This window comes from Acartia tonsa, chromosome 4 (genome assembly GCF_053477335.1).
Source record: "Acartia tonsa isolate MP-2025a chromosome 4, ASM5347733v1, whole genome shotgun sequence".
In the NCBI taxonomy this organism is placed as follows: Eukaryota; Metazoa; Arthropoda; class Copepoda; order Calanoida; family Acartiidae; genus Acartia; species Acartia tonsa.
This window is the reverse complement of record NC_137263.1, coordinates 19406515-19416146: the sequence shown is the minus strand read 5'-3', so window position 1 is coordinate 19416146 and position 9632 is coordinate 19406515.

The following is a 9632-nucleotide window of genomic DNA, read 5'->3' as shown; positions in this document are numbered from 1 at the left end:
ATAGTAAATAAGCAGTAAGCCCTTGAAGCTCTGCCTTCAAAATAATCTGCATTTTAATAAAAGAATATAAATTGTTTCAACTGTTATATCAGACGTTTGACAGTACCATTTATGTATCATTGGAGAATTTTTTTGTGTCGTAGTAGTAGCGAAGCCACTCTATAATTTACTTTGTCCACCTCTCCGTTCGTCTGTCTGTACGGCTCAGGGGAAACGTGATTTTTTTTTGGTTTCAATCTAAGATATAAAACTTAAATTTTTGGTGTTGATTCCTATGATCTATGTACATCGTGTCTATATGCATTGTTTTGTCCATCGCTCAATCATTAACGCCTTAAACGTCATTTTATTTTTATTAAGCCTGATATTCTTTGCTTCTATCAAAGCTGGACAGCTGAAAATTATGTTGAAGATTCATTGTTTTATTTGTACACTGGCGGCTACGCCCCTAGAGGCCTCTATGGGCACTTGAGGAGGGAGGAGTCGAATTTGATAACCCAATTTCTTATTTTAGATTTTAAAAGAAAAAGTAAAAAAAAAAATTTGGGGGGTGGAAATTTAAATTTTTTTTTTTTTGGGGGGGGAGGGGGAATTTTTCATTTTTTTTTGGGGGGGGGGGTGGGGTAGATATACCACACTTTTCTGGGATCTTGCTGAGTCAAGTATCAACTGTTGGGAATATCAAAGGATGACTCCATGCAAAATTTGAGCCGGATCCGGCCAAAACCGGCCGTGAATTTTTGGAAATACCGGTTTTTTTCCGGTTTTTAGGGGGTATCTGTAAATCGATTCAGCTGGAGCAAAACCGGTTAGAGGTACAAAAAATTTTACTTCACATGAAATTTAGCCAATGCAATTGCCTACAAAATTGTACTTCATCATCAACTTGATTGGACAACTCTTTCCCCTCCTAAATGTCCATTAAAACCTCGGAAACGGCAAAAATCGCCAAAAATCACGCCTTCGGCGGCAAATAACGGCTAAACGGTCAGCCGGAGGCGAATGAAACATAAATAAAGAAATGTCTGCCTCAAAAAGTTGTTCAACATCAAAGAGATGCTTGAAGTCTCTAAAACGACTCCTTCCCCTCCTTTAAGGGGAAAAACTGAAAAAACGTGATTTTCAAAAGTATGTCCACTTCGTGGGTGTGGGGGGCACTGAACCCGTCACCCCAGGGTCACCAAATATAAAGTCTAGGCGGCCCACAATGCTGAATTTTCACCAAGTGAAAGTCTTGTGTCATTATCTCTTATGAGAAAAAAGTTATTAATTAATTAAAATTTCAAATTGTGATTTTTTGATGGATTTCTTTGATGAAATGACAGGCTGGTCAATTTTTAGGCCATTTTTTGCTGTTTTTGGGCCGCCACGCCCAAACGGTTTGAGATAATCTCACGGGACCTTTTGCCCGACCTAAGCCTGGTTATTTGTAAGGTCTAAGAAATAAAAAATCCCGGATTGGATGAAGCACGACGTTGCTGCGTGCCGTCAAAAATCGCTGGTCAGCTCATTTTGCCCCCTCAAACCCTCACCTCGTGCCATTTTTCTGTGTAAAGATTATAATTATAATCTTTTGCGTAAGTCTGTTTTTTTTCCTAGACCTCACAAATAACCAGACTTAGGTTGGGCAAAAGGATCCGGCTCAAATTTTGCATGGAGTCATCCTTTGATATTCCTAACAGTTGATACTTGACTCAGCAAGATCCCAGAAAAGTGTGGTATATCTAGGGTGGGGGTGTCCCACCCCCCAAGAAAATAGTTATAAACCTTCCCGGGACCTATGAGAAGCTACCCTGTTAAGGAGAACCCGATCGGTTCAGCGGTTAGCGAGATCCTTCGGTACAGACACACAGACAGACACACAGATACACAAACATCCTGTTACTTTAGTATAAGGATTTGTCCATATAACTTTTTTTCAGTCCGTTAATTATACTTTACTTGATATTTTGCCAAACTATTTTTTAGATATTTTTGCTTAGTTACTTATGAATGTTGTCATCCTTTTTCTAATACATTGAGATAAGTTGCTTGGTAATTTTTAAAAATAATTAAAAAGTTCAAAAAGTTTAAATATGTTAAGCATATGTTCTTTTTTTGGTATATCTACAAATGAAATAAAAGTCTTTTAAAGTCTTTTAGATAATAGGTAAGGGAATATGTATTTTTTTAGGTTTAAGTACCTTTATTAAAGGCAAATAAGTGAATTAAAGAAAGATTTTTTGTTGTTAAATCTTTATTAATTTAGATTGTTGAAGTTCATGTTTATCTCTTTCCCTCGGAACTTTGGTCATCAGAACAAAACCTTCCTAAAAAGGTAATTTAGTTTTTATTCACTATGTTATTTCTAATACTGCCAAGCTGGTGTTTTTCTGAACCTAGTAATAGTGTCTAACTTTTTATCTTTGTGACGTAACAAAAATCAAAGGATGAGAGGGGAGGTGAGAAAGGAGACCCCTAAAAAAGAGATGGATTTTTGTTACGTCACAACGATAAAAAGTTAGACGCTATTACTAGGTTCGTTTTCCTGCTTTAAGTCTAAGTTAAAGATTATCTATGAAATTTTAAGGCTGCTAACGCCCAAACGGTGTAACGTAAGGATTATGCTCATACATTGATGCATTGATAAAAAAAACACAGTTATCTCGCAGTGCACCTAAATGCGCGAAAAAGACTTATTATAGACACTTTTCTTCAGCGAAGCTTTCTGAGTTTCATTGATTCCAGATTATTTGTAGGCAATTTTATACGCTTCAAACAGTGTGCGGGCAAATAATTAATAGCAGTTTTAAAATTCATAGTTTTTTGAGATATTCGTTACCAGGAACATTTTACCGTGAACTGCACTAGATCATAATTTGTAAAGGCTTTAGACAGATGATTGCAATGCTAAGCCAACCCATTATTACAGGCTATTAATAAAGATGCTATGATAATTTTGTAGTTATGTATCAACTTACTCCATGAAATACTATAAAAGTAACAATCAATATTATACTTAAAAGATGTCATAATTAATCAAATACCTGTTTATAACTTACTGTTGTATGCTCTGTAACGCACACTGCAGAAAAGGATAACTCTACTTTAACAAAGTTTAACCTACTTTAGTTTTGCGCAGCTCCTCCGCCATTTATTTTGTATAGAATATAAGTTTTGAGACATAATTTAAATCTTTTTTGCTTGTTGCGTCCAAAAAAGGAAAAACGCCTTCCAAATATAAAAGTGGATAAAGTATAAATATTTTATAAAGGTTTAAGTGTCTGAGGCGTAATATCTCGGAAAATGCTGGTCCGAATTGCTAGTACTTTTCATTAAAATCTTTTTTCAATTAGCTTAAGATTTCAATGATTACTGAAATACTTGACTTCACCCTTTTAGGGAAGCTTTACATAGGTTCAAGGCTGGTTTTGGGCTATCTTATCAGGGTCAGAACCCAGGGAGTAAGGGAGGGGACAATGGATCGAATATTCAATCCATTCTCAGACTTTGGGTACTGGCTTAAAGGGAATGTGCAAGAATTTAGCAGTTTCTGACTTTGGGCACTAACGCATCAAATGCCGCTAACTCGCTTAGTTGCAGACGAGTATCAATAAACTTAATTTGCTATGAGATGGCTGGTTTTAAAATTTTTTTTATCCAGAAAATATCATTTCATAGATAAAAACTTTATTGTGGCATTTAAACTTTAGGAATTTGGGTTGAACGAGTTCCAGGGAGATTTTTCTAGTAATTAATTACAGAATGGTTACGTCAGTCGAATGTGCAATTAATTTCATTTTCAATTGAATGCTTTTTTTTGGAACTCTTTTCTTATTTTATAGTTTTCTGAATCTTATTAACACACCAATTACAATTATTTCAAATGTTCTGGATAAATCTGGATTTCATGGTCTTTCAGCGAAAACTCTTAAATTGAATTAATTGCCCATTGTCCCCTCGTTTACTCTCTGGTAAGAACCTAATAAGCAGAATATTAATGTATATGCCTAAACAAAATTGTATATGATTGTTATGTAAAATTGTTGCAAAACTGCTTACATACAAGATATTTAAAAAAAAATACACACTTACAGGCCTGCACACTTACTTTTTAGGCCTTGATTTTAAAGATACTTCGCTTATGTAATTGTTCCTTGATGATACAGAGCTGGATTTTTAAATCATTTCAATGGTGCGCTAAATCAAGGTGCGCCGAATTTCAGCCAATCACAGCGGCGCATTTCGTAATATGCCGCACTGTGATTGGATTATGGAGTTGCTACGCTTTCTAAATCGCACATAATTATACTGAAATCCTCATGCAAAGTTTAACATCGAAAGAGAAATTTTAACATGCCTAAATTGACGATAAGAGATATGTTACAGACAAATAGGTCGACAATCATTTTTAGAAAACCATAATAGCTTACAGTAAAAACAAATATCTTTTATTTCTTTGTTGTACAAACCTAACCCAACCGCACTAAATAGAAATAAGCCACGCTCTGACATAATATTTAGTCCTTTGTTTTTGATTAGTGTATAAATATACAATAATGGATGTAATTAATTTCCAACTAAAAAAAACTGTAATTTTGGCCCGAGTCCTGTGATAAAGAACAAGTTTGGTGGTTGGGTTGTACTATAGTATCAGAAGTATGATTAATATACTTTTAATATATTTTAAAATTATAAAAAGCAAAAAAGAAACTTAACTAAACCTAACACTACTGGAAAGGCTTAAAATCCACTCGGATAAAAGTAAAGTTTATCAAAATTCAAAAAATTAAAATTTGGATCATGTATTTTAAACAAATAGAACTAAAAATTTAACTTTTTATTTGCGAAACTACACGAGTATTAAAATAAAATCGTATAATTTAATAGCCCGAGCCTCTGGCCCCTCGGGGCTAACAAAACTGCTTATCACTTTCTTTCTTTCTCTGTTTCTTTTCTCCATACCTAAATGTTTAGCTTATATTTCGGTCAGCTTCACTATTAAGGCAATTGTCCTCGTTGTTTTTCGGTTTAAACATGTAAATTCACGCCAGGCTACAATTGAATAAAGATAAAAGTAAGTGCCGAGCTCTGGGACCTATGTTTGGTGAAATTAGACATAAAATCATAATGATTCCAGGTAAAACCAAAATATTTCAACGGGATCTTTTTGAGAAAATTAGATTTGAAAATTTCAAGTTCAATTTTCACCCCCTAGGAGTTGCCGCATAATCATGACAAGAAAAGCAAATATTATTGATTTAAAATTTTGAACTAGTTTGCTTTTATAAAGTTCTTCATAAAACCACTCCTAAGGGGAGTTAATTAATGGCCATATTTATCAGTTGCTTTGCTAAGGTCACGGAAATTCAGCCTTAAATAAATCATATATTGAGAGGGTTTATGAAAGACTTCATAAAAGCAAAGTTTTTCAAAATTTTTAAAAAGAAATCTTTGCTTTTCTTGTCATGATTCTACGGCAACTCCTAGGGGGTGAAAATTGAACCTGAAATTTTCAAATCTAATTTTCTCAAAAAGATCCCGCTGAAATATTTTGGTTTTACCTGGAATCATCATGGTTTTATGTCTAATTTCACCATACATAGGTCCCAGAGCTCGTCACTTACTTTTGTCTTGATTCAATTGTATCCTGGCGTGAATTGTAAATAAAGAAAAACATCTAAATAAGACAAGACTTACAAATTTCTTGAGGAAAAATCCTGGGTTATACCAGCTTCTCTGCATTAAAATATTTTCAAGTTTCCTAGAATCTTGTTTTTGCCTTTATTTTGAATGTTGGATTTATTTTTGTAATATACTGTCTCTACTTTTTAAAAAAATCAACATTAATTCTTGTTTTTTTAAGGTGGCTGATGAAAAGATGATTTCACTTGGGTTTGTAAGGTAAGCTATTAATCAGGGCTCGGCATCCGCGCCTCAGTCGCGACTAAGTCTCTAATTTAAACCCGTTCGGATGCTTAAAATTGTTTTTAAAAAAGAGGAATTTCTATATTTTGGTAAGGTTTAAACCTTCACCTGGTAAGAGGTTGATTTCCCTGAGGCTTACAGCCGGCTGACTCGCGGCTGCCGAGCGGTGAATAAATAATTAACCCTACTCTTCTATATTTTAACGTATCAAAATTATCATCATTTTATTTATTGTCGTTTAATTCATACATGAAATTTTAAATTATTTCTGCTATAATGAAAGACACGTGAAATTTATAAGTGGTATGTATGCTGTACCTAACATTAAATGTACATATATATTTAAACAAGGATGACAACATCCATAAGTAGCGAAGCACAAAGTTTCGTGGATGGGACTGGCCGTTATGGTTGTTTTCTTCAAACGACGGCAAATTTAATTTTGATATCTTTAACTGAAAATTTTTGAAAATTGGACTAAAAACACCAAAGATATGGGGGAAAATGTAAAAAATATAAAATATCCAAAAAATTGCAAAACGATGAGAGATTTGATTTTGATATCTATAACTGAAAATTTTTTGAAAATCGGACTACAAACACCAAAGATATGGGGGTAAATGTATAAATGATGGGAATGTTGTCACAAAATTTCAGAATTCTATCTTTTATAGGAGCTGAGTAAATCCCATTTCCCCCATAGCGTTACGGACTGACGGACAGACTAAGTGAATTATAGAGTAGCTTCGCTACTAAAAAAAACATGAGCATTAACAGAGTTGTGGGCTAACAACAGTTTTAATTGTATTAAAGAACCAAATCACTACCTTCTTCAAGTTAAAAGGATTATGTAAAAATTGTGCGCGTCGCGCATATTCGATGTTATGTTTTACACTCCACTAATTGTCTCTCATGCGCCCTAAGGCTCAAAACCCTTTCACCCTTCTCAATTTATAGTGGTGAGTCAAAATTCCCAGAATAGCAATGAGCACCCCCCTTGCAAAAACCTGTGCACGCCAAAAAATGAAACAAAGATTTTTATATAGAGTTGAGCCTGATGTTAACCTGGTTGAGTTAAGAAAGCAGATGGAATACCAACTAGAAGCTGCTAATAAGAACAGTGATACCTCTAGTCACAAAAGTAATACCAGTCTACAAACACGTGACAAGGAACTTGATACAGAACCAGAAAATGATGAAATTAAAGACACTAAAAAACCTGCAAGTAACCCAAATGAACTGCCGGAAAAATTCGTTTTCTTGAAAAGTGTTGGCCGTCACTTCGCCTTGGTAAGTTTTATTCTTTATGCATGTGTTATTTTTAAAGCTATTTACATTTTTTCATTTTCTTTGCATCCTATCAATAAATGCATGTATTATACTATTTCAAAATAAAGCTTTCAAGTTTTTAAGTAAAAGTACGTCCATAGTAAGCATACATCCTTTAATATAAATAATTTTAAATAATATTATGTTTCTTTCTGTTTTTCCTACACTTTGGTTTGTCGCGACTCGCTTTAAAGATGTTGTCATCCTTTCTTTGGAAGTGTGAGGAATCAAAGTTTATTTTTTAAAATAGCTGAAATTCTGTGTCTATTAAGATAGATTACACTATGTTAAGATATAAAAACCTATATATACCTATTAATTATCAATATAGTTTTACTTGGGTGTTGCACCTACTCTTTTAAAGTGATAGTGGCAGCTGGCAAAAAATGTTCCACCAGCTTTTGCCCCTCCCCTCTCCTTCTACTGGATCAACGAATTGACCGATAATTGAGGTCCATGTCAACATCCTAAATTGACGACAAATTTTCCCCTGTCATTTTATTCACGTATATTCTATATTCATTACATTAGTTTTTTTCAATCTAGTGCTTATTTAAACTGTTTTAAATTGTTGTAAAATACCATGGCCTTAACAGTCTAAGGTTAAATTAAAATATTTGTCTCATTGTATTTTTATCAATACCACCGGATTAGTTGCAAATCTTGTTTTCATTACTTTTACCATTTTTGTCGTTGGAATGAGGTCAATTCTATGTTCAATAATAATGTGTTTTACTTTATTATGTCTGCTTTAAATGATGACAAAATATACATGGTAGGAAGGCAGTAAAAGCAATAAAAGTTGTGGTTTTTATGCTTTATATTGTTTTATAAAAGCCTTATTTAAAAAGTCTCACAAATTGTATCATAAGTATGATGAACATGTATCTGAAAGTGTAAAAAAGTAGGTTTAGTTAAAGGTATTTTCTACTGAGGTTTAGGTTTAGTCTGGTACCCCCACAAACTTATGGCACCCTTCGTCTCCCCCTACACCTCCCCCCCCCCAGGTTTAACCTCTCTGTGTTACCCCCATCCTTGTGTTGATGGTCCCACTGGACATTCCCTTCTCCCTGTGTCCTTATAGTGCAGGACTAGTTTACTTTTACCATTCCAACTATTCTTATCACGAGATTATTATTATACAGACCAAACCATTCTCTCTCTCTCTCTCTTAATAATTCTTTCCCCTGCTCTTGTAATTGTAAATTTGAGGCTTTTTTTTGTAGTGACACAATTTTTGGTAAATAGTGTAGTGCAGTATTAGTGCATAGTTAGACATTTTTTTTAATAAGATATTATTATTTTATTATTGTGATTAATAACTTATTTCATATCTGTTTGTTTACAGTTTCAGGTAGATTTTAAAAAAATCAAAAATTTCGCGATTATTTGTTGTAAGTGGATTTTTAATATTTAAATTTTGGCGCGAGGGTAATTTTTTTTGTAAAAACAAGACTATAAGTAGCCATAACACGTGTAAGATGGAATAAAAAGCATTTGCAATATATTGACAATAAAAATATGAAAAAAATATGGATGGATAAGTTTTGGACACTACCAGTTTGTACCAACCAATTAAGATTTATTAAAAGTTCAAAAGATTTTCAAAGCAACGAATGAGTGAATATAAAACTTTAGGGTCCTGCTAAATTCAAAGTCCAATGTCTCATCACTTCTGATATTTGTATACTATTAAGACTATTATTACTGAGGGAGGCTAAGCGTAAGAAAGAACATGATTTGCGTGTAAAAGCTTTATAACATTTATTCCAGTATAACTTCGAAGCCGATCAATATCCGCTGGATTAGGAATGGTTGTAAGCCATACTGTAAAATCATGTATCGTAATGTATTATAGCCAGTTGTCATTTTTCATAAATCTGTCTATATTACGATGCGAAAAATAACTATTACTCAACAATCTAGCTTAGAAAACTTAAATTTTAATGTGTTTCATTTAGATATTGAAAAAGAAAATAAATCTACACAATTAAAACAGTTTTTTTTAAGTAGAAAAGACAATAATTACAACTCTTAGATTAGGCAAATAGTAAATAGGAAAATGATTATTTTTAAGCTGGCTTTCAAAGAAAAGGCATCTCAATATAAAAAATTTGCAAACCCTAATTATCATACAACTATATTGAAAATACAGCCATTGAGGCTCAGATTAACTAAGGCGTTTTTCAGTCCTTGGATACTTGTATTATATTGTGTTAAACCTATAGTATTCATTGTGTACAATAAATAGTTTATTAATAAATTCTTAATGCAATGTAATTATCATTTATAAATGTTGATATTAAATGTATATGTTGTTAACTTGTTTTGTCCCAATAAAAACAAGCTCACTATTATAAGTCAAACATTAATCTAGTATTACTTGGATGTTGCAC